We start from the raw sequence: 14,728 nt of genomic DNA, 5'->3' as shown, positions 1-14,728 counted from the left end.
GGGGGCGGTAGATGACAGCCAGCTGGAGGTTGGAGGGGGAATAGATGCGGACAGAGTGCACCTCAAACGAGGGAAGAGTAGCAGAGGGTGGTAGCGGGATTGGAGTGAAGGAGCAGGTGTCGGACAGGAGCAAGCCAACTCCTCCACCGCGTTTGTTGCTGGGGCGAGGGGTGTGAGAGAGGTGGAATCCGCCATAGGAGAGCGCAGCTGGAGAGGCCGAGTCAGAGGGGGTGAGCCAGGTTTCAGTGAGGCCGAGGAAGGAGAGTTTGTTGGTGATGAAGAGGTCATGGATAAATGTCAGTTTGTTGCAGATGGAGCGTGCGTTCCATAGTGCTCCAAGTAGGGGGAGCTGGGGAGTGGGGGCTGGATGAATGGGTATGAGGTTGTCGTGGTTGGGAAAACATGCGGAGGATCGCGGCAGGGGGTTAATCCATTTAATGCATTGGGAAAGCTCCGGAAAAAAAGCACGAAAAAAAACACGCAAAAACGCACAAAACACGCGTAAAAACACGCATGCAAAACGCAAAAAAAATGCATGCAGATTTCTGACAGAAATACATATATACATATAGTATAATGCAGCCACCCCATGGAGCATAATGCAGCCACCCCACAGAGTATAATGCTATAATGCAACCACCCCACAGAGTACAGTATAATGTAACCCAACCCATAGAATATAATGCAGCCCCCTCATATAGTATAATGTAGCCCCCTCATAGAGTATGATGCAATCACGCCTCATAGAATATAAATATAATACAGCCTCTCATAGAATATAATGTAGCCCTATCAAATAGTATGATGCAATCCTCCCTCATAAAATCTAATACAGCCCCCCATAGAATATAATGTAGCCCCAATAGAATATAATACAACCCACCTCCCCATAGTATATAATGTAGCTCCCATAGAATATAATGTGCCCCCCATAGTATATAACACAACCACATAGTACAGTTAGGTCCTTTTATCTGCTTAATAGAGGATGACATAACGAAGGGATTGCCCACACCTGTCCATGAAATAGCCTTGGAGTCAATTGTCCAATTACTTTTGGTCCCTTTAAAAACAGGGTGACACATGTTAAGGAGCTGAAACTCCTAAACCCTTCATCCAATTTTAATGTGGATACCCTCAAATGAAAGCTGAAAGTCTGAACTTCAACTGCATCTGAATTGTTTTGTTTAAAATTCATTGTGGTAATGTCTATAACCAAAATTAGAAAAATGTTGTCTCTGTCCAAATATATATATGGACCTAACTGTATCTATAAAGCACTCTGGAAATTAATTATGCTATATAGGCACTGTAAGGTGGCTGCTGGACACATTTTGGATGGGCAATATGTATCACAGAGGTGCACACATAGCTTGGACATTTAAATGGAAACTATTCCTGTGTTAGCACACTATACACCAAAATAAGTAGCATTCCCTCAATTTGTATTAGAAGTGAAGGCACCAGGAAAGATCAGAGAGGCCTGGCGCCTGCGCACTGCAGTACTTTGCTCTGCCCTCAACAGGGCAGACAAATTACGCCTGCGCCGGAGCTGCGGCGTGAAGACAAGAAGAGGATGTCATCATAAAAGATAGGAGGTCGCTGGACCCGGATCGCGACGCCCATCGGACCCAGACCGCAGCGGGACCGCCCCTGGGTGAGTATAATCTAATCTCTTTTTCTCATCTTTCAGGATACATCGGGGCTTATCTACAGCATTCCAGAATGCTGTAGATAATCCCCTGATGCTGGTGGACTTACCCCTTATGATTTTAGGGGTGACAGAGTCCCTTTAACTCCTTTCTGACATATGAAGTATTATCTCGTCGAGGAGGGGTGGGCCCGTATGACCACCGACGGGACAGTACGTCATATGCGATCGGCTGCGCTCACAGGTGGAGCGCGGCCGATCGCGGCCGGGTGTCAGCTGACTATCACGGACCGCCCTCGACACATTAACCCCCGGCACACTGCGATCAAACATGATCACAGCGTTCCGGGGGCATAGGGAAGCATCGCGCAGGGAGAGGGCTCCCTGCAGCATTCCCTGAGACCCTCGGTACAAGGCGATGTGCTCACCTTGTACCGAGCGTCTCCTCCCTGCAGGCCCCGGATCCAACATGGCCGCGGGGCTACAACCGGGTCCTGCAGGGAGGTGCCTTACTAGCGCTTGCTCAGAGCAAGCGCTGGTAAACCTGCAGCCCTGCATATCAGATCGCTGATCTGACACAGTGCTGTGCAAAGTGTCAGATCAGCGATCTGTCACTGTAACATGATGTCCCCCCCTGGGGCAATGTTATAAAGTAAAAAAAAATATTCACATGTGTAAAAAAAATAAATACCGTATATACTCGAGTATAAGCTGACCCGAGTATAAGCCGACCCCCCCTAATTTTGCCCCAAAAAACTGGGAAAACTTATTGACTCGAGTATAAGCCTAGGGTGGAAAATGCAGCAGCTATCGGTGAATTTCAAAAATAAAAATAGATGCTCCATACCGTTCATTATGGCCCCATAGATGCTCCATATAAAGCTGTGCCACATATAATGCTCTGCACCGTTCATTATGGCCCCATAGATGCTCCACATAAAGCTGTGCCATATATAATGCTCTGCACCGTTCATTATGGCCCCATAGATGCTCCATATAAAGCTGTGCCATGTATAATGCTCTGTACCGTTCATTATGGCCCCATAGATGCTCCACATAAAGCTGTGCCATATAGAATGCTCTGCACCGTTCATTATGGCCCCATAGATGCTGCATATAAATCTGTGCAATATATAATGCTGCTGCTGCAATTAAAAAAAAAAATGACATACTCAACTCTCTTGCTGCCTGCAGCTCCTCAGCGTCCCATCTCGGCGTCTCTCCGCACTGACTGTTCAGGCAGAGGGCGGCGCACACTAGTACGTCATCGCGCCCTCTGACCTGAACAGTCAGAGCAAGAGGACGCGGAAGACGGAGCGACGCCCGGTGGGTGGAACGTGGACAGGTAACTATGACATGCTTACCTGCTCCCGGCGTCCCTGGCTCCTTATCCCGGACAGCTGATCTCCGGGTGCCGCAGCCTCTTTCTCTGTCAGCGGTCACTGTTACCGCTCATTAGAGGAATGAATATGTGGCTCCACCCCTATGGGAGTGGAGTCCATATTCATAACTTTAATGAGCGGTCCCACGTGACCGCTGAACAGGGGAAGAGCTACGGCACCGAAGACCATGGGATGGGCAGGAGGAGCGCCGGGACTAAGTGAGTATGCGACAGTCCTCTCTCCCCCTCACCCGCCGATCATGAGTCGAGTATAAGCCAAGAGGGGCACTTTCAGCCCAAAAATTTGGGCTGAAAATCTCGGCTTATACTCGAGTATATACGGTAAATAAATAAAAATTCCTAAACAAAGAAAAAAAATATTGTTCCCATATATACATTTCTTTATCTAAATAAATTTAAAAAAACAATAAAAGTACACATATTTAGTATAGACGCGTCCGTAACGACCCGACCTATAAAAATGTCCTAGTCGTTAACCCCTTCAGTGAACGCGGTAAAAAAAAAAAAAAAAGAGGCAAAAAACAACGCTTTATTATCATACCGTTGAACAAAAAGTGGAATAACACGCGATCAAAAAGACTGATATAAATAACCATGGTACCCCTGAAAACATCATCTTGTTCTGCAAAAAACGAGCTGCCATACAGCATCATCAGCAAAAAATTATAAAAGTTATAGCCCTCAGAATAAAGCGATGCAAAAATAATTATTTTTTCTATAAAAGTTTTTAACGTATAAAAGCGCCAAAACATAAAAAAAATGATATAAATGAGGTATCGCTGTAATTGTACTGACCTGAAGAATAAAACTGCTTTATCAATTTTACCAAGCGTGGAACAGTATTAACGCCCCCTCAAAAGAAATTAATGAATAGCTGGTTTTTGGTCATTCTGCCTCACAAAAATTGGAATAAAAAGCGATAAAAATATGTCACGCCCCGAAAATGTTACCAATAAAAACGTCAACTCGTCCCGCAAAAAACAAGACCTCACATGACTCTGTGGACCAAAATATGGAAAAATTATAGCTCTCAAGATGTGGAGACGCAAAAACTATTTTTTGAAATAAAAAGCGTGTTTTAGTGTGTGACGGCTGCCAATCATAAAAATCCGCTAAAAAACCCTGCTATGAATAGTAAATCAAACCCCCCTTCATCACCCCCTTAGAGAGGGAAAAATAATAAAATTAAAAAAAAATTTATTTCCATTTTCCCATTAGGGTTAGGGCTAGGGTCAGGATTAGGGGTAGGGTTAAGGCTAAGGCTAGGGGCTAGGGTTGGGGCTAGGGTTAGGGTTGGGGCTAGGGTTTCAGTTAGAATTGGGGGTTTCCACTGTTTAGGCACATCAGGGGCTCTCCAAATGCGACATGGCGTCCGATCTCAATTCCAGCCAATTCTGTGTTGAAAAAGTAAAACAGTGCTCCTTCCCTTCCGAGCTGTCCCGTGTGCCCAAACAGGAGTTTACCCCAACATTTGGGGTATCAGCGTACTCACGACAAATTGGACAACTTTTGGGGTCCAATTTCTCTTGCTACCCTTGGGAAAATAAAAATTTGGGGGGCTTAAAAAACATTTTTGTGGGAAAAAAATGATTTTTTTAATTTCACGGCTCTGCGTTATAAACTGTAGTGAAACACTTGGGGGTTCAAAGTTCTCACAACATATCTAGATAAGTTCACTGGGGGTCTAGTTTCCAATATGGGGTCACTTGTGGGGGGGGTTTCTACTGTTTAGTTACATCAGTGGCTCTGCAAATGCTACGTGATGCCTGCAGACCAATCCATCTAAGTCTGCATTCCAAATGGCGCTCCTTACCTTCCGAGCGCTGCCATGCCCCCAAACGGTGGTTCCCCCCCACATAAGGGGTATCAGCGTACTCAGGACAAATTGGACAACAACTTTTGGGGTCCAATTTCTCCTGTTACCCTTGGGAAAGTACAAAACTGGGGGCTAAAAAATATTTTTGTGGGAAAAATAATTGTTTTTTCACGGCTCTGCGTTATAAACTGTAGTAAAACACTTGGGGGTTCAAAGCTTTCACACCACATCTAGATAAGTTCCTTAGGGGGTCTACTTTCCAAATTTTTTTTTATTTTGGGGAGTTTCAATGTTTAGGCAGATCAGTGGCTCTCCAATCGCAACATGGCGTCCCATCTCAATTCCAGTCAATTTTGCATTGAAAAGTCAAAGGCGCTCCTTCCCTTCCGAGCTCTGCCATGCGCCCAAAAAGTGGTTTACCCCCACACATGGGGTATCAGCATACTCAGGACAAATTGCACAACTTTTGGGGTCCTATTTCTTCTCTTACCCTTGGGAAAATAAAAAATTGGGGGCAAAAAGATCATTTTTGTGAAAAAATATGATTTTTTATTTTTACGGCTCTGCATTATAAATTTCTGTGAAGCACTTGGTGTGTCAAAGTGCTCACCACACATCTAGATAAGTTCCTTAGGGGGTCTACTTTCCAAAATGGTGTCACTTGTGGGGGGTTTCAATATTTAGGCACATCAGGGGCTCTCCAAACGCAACATGGCGTCCCATCTCAATTCCAGTCAATTTTGCATTAAAAAGTCAAATGGCGCTCCTTCCCTTCCGAGCTCTGCCATGCGCCCAAACAGTGGTTTACCCCCACATATGGGATATCAGCGTACTCAGGACAAATTGTACAACAACTTCCTGCAGAACTGGGCCGACTTCTCAGTTGGCTACAGGCTCTACGCTAGGGACGGGCTGCACCTCAATGGGGAGGGTGCAGCTGTGTTGGGGGAGAAAATGGCTAGAAGGTTGGAGGAGTGTTTAAACTAGGAATTGGGGGGGGAGGGTATTCATTTTATAGGAGGGGAAGATAGTGCAGATAGAGACCTGGGCACAAATAAGGAAGTTGGGGGTGGCGGTGGCATGGGGGGTGGGGTTAGAACAGTTAATAATTTAAGAAAGAATAGAGGTGCAGAGAGATACATAAAATGTATGTATACTAATGCCAGAAGCATCGCCAACAAAATGGACGAATTAGAACTAATGTTGTTGGAGCATAATTATGACATGGTGGGGATATCTGAGACATGGCTGGATGAGAGCTATGATGGGGCTGTTAACTTGCAGGGCTATAGCCTGTTCAGAAATCACCGTACAGATAAGCGAGGGAGTGGGGTGTGTTTATATGTAAAATCGTCCTTAAAACCCATCCTGCATGATAATATAGGTGAATTTAATGAAAATGTAGAATCCCTGTGGGTGGAGATAAGGGGAGGGGGAAAAAATAATAAATTACTGATAGGGGTTTGTTATAAATCTCCAAAAATAATGGAAGCAATGGAGAATATCCTCGTAAAGCAAATAGATGAAGCTGCGACTCAAGGAGAAGTCATTATTATGGGGGACTTCAACTACCCTGAAATAGATTGGGGAACAGAAACCTGCAGTTCCAGCAAAGGTAATCGGTTTTTGACAACTATGAGAGACAATTACCTTTCACAACTGGTTCAGGACCCAACAAGAAGGGGGGCACTGCTAGACCTAATATTAACCAACAGGCCAGACCGCATATCAAATATAAGGGTTCGGGGTCACTTGGGAAATAGCGATCACAAAATAATAAGTTTTCATGTATCCTTTAAAAAGATGTGTAATAGAGGGTTTACAAGGACACTAAGCTTCAGGAGGGCAAATTTCCAACGGATGAGAGAGGATCTTGGTGCAATTAACTGGGACGATATCCTGAGACACAAAAATACACAAAGAAAATGGGAGACATTTATTAGCATCCTGGATAGGACCTGTGCACAGTATATACCGTATGGGAATAAACATACTAGAAATAGGAGGAAGCCAATATGGCTAAATAGAGCTGTAAGGGGCGCTATAAGTGACAAAAAGAAAGCATTTAGAGAATTAAAGGAAGTAGGTAGTGAGGAAGCATTAAATAAATACAGAAAATTAAATAAATTCTGTAAAAAGCAAATCAAGGCAGCAAAGATTGAGACAGAGAGACTCATTGCCAGAGAGAGTAAAAATAATCCTAAAATATTCTTTAACTACATAAATAGTAAGAAACTAAAACATGATAGTGTTGGCCCCCTTAAAAATAGTCTGGGTGAAATGGTGGATGAGGATGAGGAAAAAGCCAATATGCTATATGACTTTTTTTCATCAGTATTTACACAAGAAAATCCCATGGCAGACAAAATGACTAGTGATAAAAATTCCCAATTAAATGTCACCTGCTTAACCCAGCAGGAAGTGCGGCGGCGTCTAAAAATCACTAAAATTGACAAATCTCCGCGCCCGGATGGGATACACCCTCGAGTACTGCAGGAATTAAGTACAGTCATTGATACACCATTATTTTTAACCTTTAAAGACTCCATAATAACAGGGTCTGTACCACAGGACTGGCGTATAGCAAATGTGGTGCCAATATTCAAAAAGGGGACAAAAACTGAACTCGGAAATTATAGGCCAGTAAGCTTAACCTCTACTGTGGGTAAAATCCTGGAGGGCATTCTAAGGGACGCTATACTGGAGTATCTGAAGAGGAATAACCTCATGACCCAGTATCAGAACGGGTTTACTAGGGACCGTTCATGTCAGACTAATTTGATCAGTTTCTATGAAGAGGTAAGTTCCGGACTGGACCAAGGGAACCCAGTGGATGTAGTGTATATGGACTTTTCAAAAGCTTTTGATACGGTGCCACACAAAAGGTTGATACATAAAATGAGAATAATGGGGATAGGGGAAAATATGTGCAAGTGGGTTGAGAGCTGGCTCAGGGATAGGAAACAAAGGGTGGTTATTAATGGAGCACACTCGGACTGGGTAGCGGTTAGCAGTGGGGTACCACAGGTGTCAGTATTGGGCCCTCTTCTTTTTAACATATTTATTAATTACCTTGCAGGGGGCATTCAGAGTAGAATGTCAATATTTGCAGATGACACTAAACTCTGCAGGTTAATCAATACAGAGGAGGACAATTTTATATTACAGGATGATTTATGTAAACTAGAATAAATGGCAAATGAGCTTTAATGGGGATAAATGTAAGGTCATGCACTTGGGTAGAAGTGATAAGATGTATAATTATGTGCTTAATTCTAAAACTCTGGGCAAAACCGTCAATGAAAAAAACCTGGGTGTATGGGTGGATGACAAACTCATATTCAGTGGCCAGTGTCAGGCAGCTGCTACAAAGGCAAATAAAATAATGGGATGCATTAAAAGAGGCATAGATGCTCATGAGGAGAATATAATTTTACCTCTATACAAGTCACTAGTTCGACCACACTTAGAATACTGTGCACAGTTCTGGTCTCCGGTGTATAAGAAAGACATAGCTGAACTGGAGCGGGTGCAGAGAAGAGCGACCAAGGTTATTAGAGGACTGGGGGGTCTGCAATACCAAGATAGGTTATTACACTTGGGGCTATTTAGTTTGGAAAAACGAAGACTAAGGGGTGATCTTATTTTAATGTATAAATATATGAGGGAACAGTACAAAGACCTTTCTGATGATCTTTTTAATCATAGACCTGAAACCGGGACAAGGGGGCATCCTCTGCGTTTGGAGGAAAAAAAGGTTTAAGCATAATAACAGACGCGGATTCTTTACTGTAAGAGCAGTGAGACTATGGAACTCTCTGCCGTATGATGTTGTAATGAGTGATTCATTACTTAAATTTAAGAGGGGACTGGATACCTTTCTGGAAAAGTACAATGTTACAGGGTATATACACTAGATGCCTTGATAGGGTGTTGATCCAGGGAACTAGTCTGATTGCCGTATGTGGAGTCGGGAAGGAATTTTTTTCCCCAGTGTGGAGCTTACTCTTTGCCACATGGTTTTTTTTTTTGCCTTCCTCTGGATCAACATGATAGGGCATGTTAGGTTAGGCTATGGGTTGAACTAGATGGACTTATAGTCTTCCTTCAACCTTAATAACTATGTAACTTTTGGGGTCCATTTTCTCCTGTTACCCTTGATAAAATAAAACAAATTGGATCTGAAGTAAATTTTGTGTGAAAAAAGTTAAATGTTCATTTTTATTTAAACCTTCCAAAAATTCCTGTGAAACACCTGAAGGGTTAATAAACTTCTTGAATGTGGGTTTGAGCACCTTGAGTAAGCGCTACAAGGATAGGGGATCGGCCCGGTGGTGCAGCTATCTACATTGCTGACATGCTGAATTTGCACATGAGCTAAGTAACCCTTTATTATTTGAATACACTCCTGATGAACCTCTTTAAATTAGAAGGGGAGAAACGCGTTGAGTTTAAAGGGATATAATTTCTGCATAAAGACATGCGGTTTAGAATTTTTGGTCTGTACTGGATTTGCAAAAAATAATGATGTCACTAATGAAAGGGGTAAATTATGGCTGTTTAGGCATTTATTGTAAATCCAATGCTGCAGCGTGGTAATGAAATATCAGAAGGTGGCATGGGGTATGTTTGACACTACAACAGTATACACTTCCCTATTTGTATGACAACCCTACTACATGTGGAAACAGACCAGAATTACATATGTGTTTAGTCCTATGTTTTAGTTCCTATCTGCCGTTATATTAGTTACGCTGGCTAGAAATGATATATGAAGGGAGCAAAGGGACACAGATCACCAAGTCAGTTTAGAACCCTAGATCTAGCTAGATATTTATACTGACATATTTTATGTCCCTTCAAGTTATCCACATTTACACATTGTATGTGTGATATATTTCTTTCCCTGTCCTATTAGGGCGTTGTAGGGATAGCAGGGATAGCCGGCGAGGAGCGGGGGCGCCACGGCGTAGGTAAATAGGATGCCAACCTCCGCAGGCAGGTAGGGGGCACTTAGAGTACGTAGGGCTTGGCACTGTTCCGGCATTTCCTATAGTACGCTTGTATTGATTGGTGATGGTTTTTGTCAAGTGCACACGTATGTTTTTAATATATTAAATAAAAGTTACATTTTATGGTTATTTTGTAAATTGCTCCTTGGGGATTTTTCTGTGAGTCGAGCACCTTGAGGGGTGCAGCTTTTAGAATGTGTCACCCTTGGTTATTTTCTATCATATAGACCCCTCAAAATGACTTCAAATGAGATGTGGTCCCCCCAAAAAAAAGGTGTTGTAAAAATGAGAAATTGCTGGTCAACTTTTAACCCTTGTAACTCCCTAACAAAAAAAATGTTGGTTCCAAAATTGTGCTGATGTAAAGTAGACATGTGGGAAATGTTACTTATTAAGTATTTTGTGTGACATAACTCTGTGATTTTAGGGCATAAAAATTCAAAGTTGGAAAATTGAGAAATTTTCAAAATTTTCTCCAAATTTGTTTTTTTTCACAAATAAATGCAAGTCTTATCGAAGTAATTTTACCACTATCATGAAGTACAATATGTCAGGAGAAAACAATGTCAGAATCATCAGGATCTGTTGAAGCGTTCCAGAGTTATAACCTCATAAAGGGACAGCGGTCAGAATTGTAAAAATTGGTCCGGTCATTGACGTGCAAACCACCCTTGGGGGTAAAGGGGTTAATAGCATGCATACATTATTGCCCAACCACTGCAGGAAGCCTGCAGCTAACAGTATGCAAGCCATTAAATGGAATTAAAATGTACTGCTCCATACGCCCATAGTCCCTCCCATCTCTGGGCGTTGGCTTCAGTGCAAAGAGGCGAGAGGGACCATGGGTACGGAAGGCAGTAAATATTGATTTTCTTTAAAAGCGGGCACAGGCGTTAGCCGCAGCAGCTGGCTCCTGCTTCATGTGACCCGCTGCTCCCACCCTCCATTTTCCTCCAGAATTTTGGAGGAAAAAAGTATGTCTTATAGTCAAAAAATACGGTAGATCAGATTTCAGGTCATCTACGAAGGAGGATCTGGTGGAGGCAATACTATTTCTCAGAACAAAATTTATAGACTGCACCACTGTCATTCAGTACTTTTTTGTTCAAAACTGTTGTTTCCCACTTACTGCATAGTGTTTTGCATATTTACAATTTATTAAAGCTTTTGTGTTCTAAATTTGTTTTCCAATAAATATATTTCATGTTCTATCCAAATAGTTTGATTAAGGTACCGTCACACTAGACGATATCGCTAGCGATCCGTGACGTTGCAGCGTCCTCGCTAGCGATATCGTCCAGTGTGACAGGCAGCAGCGATCAGGCCCCTGCTGTGCTGTCGCTGGTCGGGGAAGAAAGTCCAGAACTTTATTTCGTCGCTGGACTCCCCGCAGACATCGCTGAATCGGTGTGTGTGACACCGATTCAGCGATGTCTTCACTGGTAACCAGGGTAAACATCGGGTAACTAAGCGCAGGGCCGCGCTTAGTAACCCGATGTTTACCCTGGTTACCATCGTAAAAAAACAAACACTACATACTTACATTCAGCTGTCTGTTCCTTGCCGTCTGCTTCCTGCACTGACTGCTGGCCGTAAAGTGAAAGTGAAAGCACAGCACAGCGGTGAGTCACACAGCGGTGACTCACCGCTGTGGCTGTGCTGTGCTTTCACTTTACGGCCAGCAGTCAGTGCAGGAAGCAGACGGCAAGGGACAGACAGCTGAATGTAAGTATGTAGTGTTTGTTTTTTTACGATGGTAACCAGGGTAAACATCGGGTTACTAAGCGCGGCCCTGCGCTTAGTTACCCGATGTTTACCCTGGTTACCGGGGACCTCGGGATCGTTGGTCGCTGGAGAGCGGTCTGTGTGACAGCTCTCCAGCGACCAAACAGCGACGCTGCAGCGATCCGGATCGTTGTCGGTATCGCTGCAGCGTCGCTAAGTGTGACGGTACCTTTATTGTATCATAATTGTGATTAAAAGCCTGATGTGACCATTCTACTATAGTAAATGTATCACTTAAACATGACCCATGTATGAGGGAGTCAGTCAGAGAAATTGAGGAGTCGGAGGTTTGGCTTACCGACTCCACAGCCCTATCGCACACTTACACTATCGCACAGTCCATGGGCGGAGATACCGCCTGTGCAATCGCACAGGGGCCTAGAGCGAAAGGGGGCCCCCGACGGACATACAAAGCCATGAATTGAATGACAGCCGGCGGCAGTATTACTAACAGAAGCAGGGGGGCCCGCTCTGCTGCACGCATGTGATATAATAGTTAAACGGGCCCCCCCCCCCCCCCCCCTCACCTGCTGGCATATATTATGCTGCTGTCCTGCCGGCTGTCACTGCTGCGGTCTGCGGTGAGGTGACGGGTAGCAGACACTGGACCAGGAACAGGGCCAGATTTAAGAGGTGGGTGGCCCGGGGCCCATTTTGAAGGGAGACCCATTTTTCAAGGTGTTTCAATATGTAATGCAAAAGCACAAAATGAAACGAATGCAAGTATATTTACAAAAAACATTTACGCAGAGTAATTCAGGTAAAATCATTCATTTTTTACAATCCAGGCACTTTCCTTGATTTTCGTGCTGCAAAATCACTAATGATGTCACTAAAGTCCAATTCACGCGCAGTAGATCTGACTCGATGCTCATGATAACCAAATTTACAAGTCGTTCCTGCTTCATGGATGTCCTTAATCGGTTTTCAACTAATTTGAGTTTTGAGAAGGAACACTCACCACTGCAGTTTGTTACCATCAAATTATTATTTGGGTCCTTTAACTTAATACTTTGTTGCGCCACCTTTTGCTGCGATTACAGCTGCAAGTTGCTTGGGGTATGTCTCTATCAGTTTTGTACATCGAGAGACTGAAATTCTTGCCCATTCTTCCTTGGCAAACAGCTCAAGCTCAGTGAGGTTTGATGGAGATCGTTTGTGAACAGCAGTTTTCAGCTCTTTCCACAGATTCTTGATTGGATTGAGGTCTGGACTTTGACTTGGTCATTCTAACACCTGGAGGGGGGGCTGGGAAGATTTCTTGCACAGGGGCCCTCTGCAGTCTGTGTCCGCCCCTGGCACAGTCACACTATAACACTATTGCAGTCACAATATCGCACAGTCACACTATTACATAATAATACTATTGCAGTCACACCATTGTAGTCACAATATTACAGTCACATAATTACATAACACCATCACAGTCACACTATTGCAGTCACTCTCGCAGACACACTATCACATAGTCACACTACTGCACAGTAACACTATCACATATATACTATTACAGTCACATTATCAGTCACACTATTACACTACCAGACACACTATTGCACACAGTCACACTATCACACAGTCACACTATCAGACACACTATCACAGACACACTATCGCACAAACACAGTCACACAGAGACACTATTACAGTCACATTATCACACAGTCACACTATTACACTATCAGACACACTATTGCACACAGTCACACTATCACACAGTCACACTATCAGACACACTATTGCACACAGTCACACTATCACACAGTCACACTATCAGACACACTATCACACACTATTGCAGACACACTATCGCACAAACACAGTCACACAGAGACACTATTACAGTCACATTATCACACAGTCACACTATTACACTATCAGACACACTATTGCACACAGTCACACTATCACACAGAGACACTATTACAGTCACACTATCAATGCACACTATTACACTATCACAGACTCACTATTACAGAAACATTATCACAGTCACACTACCATAGACACACTATCACACACACTATTATAGTCACACTATCACATACAGACTATAACAGTCACATTATTACACACTACCACACACTATTACACACTACCGTAGACACACTATTGCAGACACACTATTACATACACACTATAACAGTTACACTATTACACACTACCACAGACACACTACCGTAGACACACTATTACACAGACACACTACCACAGACTCTATCAGTCACACTACCACACAGACACACTATCGCACACACACACTATTACAGACACACTAGAACAGTCACACTATTACACACTACCAGACACATTACTACAGACACTCTATCAGTCACACTACCACACAGACACACTATTACACACTATAACAGTCACACTATTACACACGCACTATCACACAAACACACTATCGTACACTACCACAGACACTACCGCTAACTACAATACGCTGTCTCAAAAGTCATTTCTATTCTAAATAAAGTATCAAGGATTTTGAAGAGAAAAAAATGCGGAGCCCAACGTGAGGTATAAGTGACGTCACCGGATGCCGGAAGCGGGAGCGGAAATGGAGCGGTAGAGGAGGAGGAGGAAAAAAAATAACAAAACCAGCCGAGTACAAGGAGTGGGAACCGGACCGCTGATACCCAGAGGCCTAGGTTCTCCGCCTGTTCCGGTACCCCCGCCGGGGAGGATGGAGAAGGACGCAGCTCGGTAAGGGCACTGGAGGTAATTGGAGCCGGAGTCTGAAGGTAGGAGCTTCCCTTAGGAGAAAGGGTGAGAGGAGCGAGGTGTCAGCTATTCGTATGGCGGGGGACTGTGTGACAGCCCGGGCGGCCAGAGGAGAGTGGCGGCTACAGGTGACAGTGACTGCAGCGCGGCCTCTCCAGGAGGCACCTGTGGCTGCTCAGAACTGACTGCACGAGTGGCGGAGCAGCCCCGGGATCCACAGCCGCCATTTCCCGCCTGCCTCACAGAGCGGTGACGGCAGACGCCGGGATAGCACGCTGGCCCCGGGATCCGGTGCTGAGACGTCCTCAGCTGCGGGCTGTCATCCTCAGTCC

At 44.0% G+C, this 14,728-nt stretch overlaps 1 protein-coding gene across 6 annotated transcripts in view; it reads left to right on the top strand.

The window, feature by feature from the left end:
• The first annotated feature begins 14,200 nt into the window (after window positions 1-14,200).
• Window positions 14,201-14,728, top strand: part of PIK3CA (phosphatidylinositol-4,5-bisphosphate 3-kinase catalytic subunit alpha) — a 91,357-nt gene continuing 90,829 nt past the window's right edge. For 2 of the 6 annotated variants that reach the window (XM_069727280.1, XM_069727277.1), the window contains exon 1: window positions 14,224-14,416. The gene's annotated coding sequence lies outside the window, so the exon portion shown is untranslated. Of the gene's footprint in view, window positions 14,417-14,728 lie in introns of all 6 variants that reach the window. The other 4 variants (XM_069727278.1, XM_069727282.1, XM_069727283.1 and 1 more) reach the window with 4 other exon arrangements.

Source organism: Ranitomeya imitator, chromosome 5, assembly GCF_032444005.1.
Source record: "Ranitomeya imitator isolate aRanImi1 chromosome 5, aRanImi1.pri, whole genome shotgun sequence".
Classification (NCBI taxonomy): domain Eukaryota; kingdom Metazoa; phylum Chordata; class Amphibia; order Anura; family Dendrobatidae; genus Ranitomeya; species Ranitomeya imitator.
The sequence above is the reverse complement of the archived record's forward strand: the minus strand, read 5'-3'. Positions and strand labels throughout refer to the sequence as shown.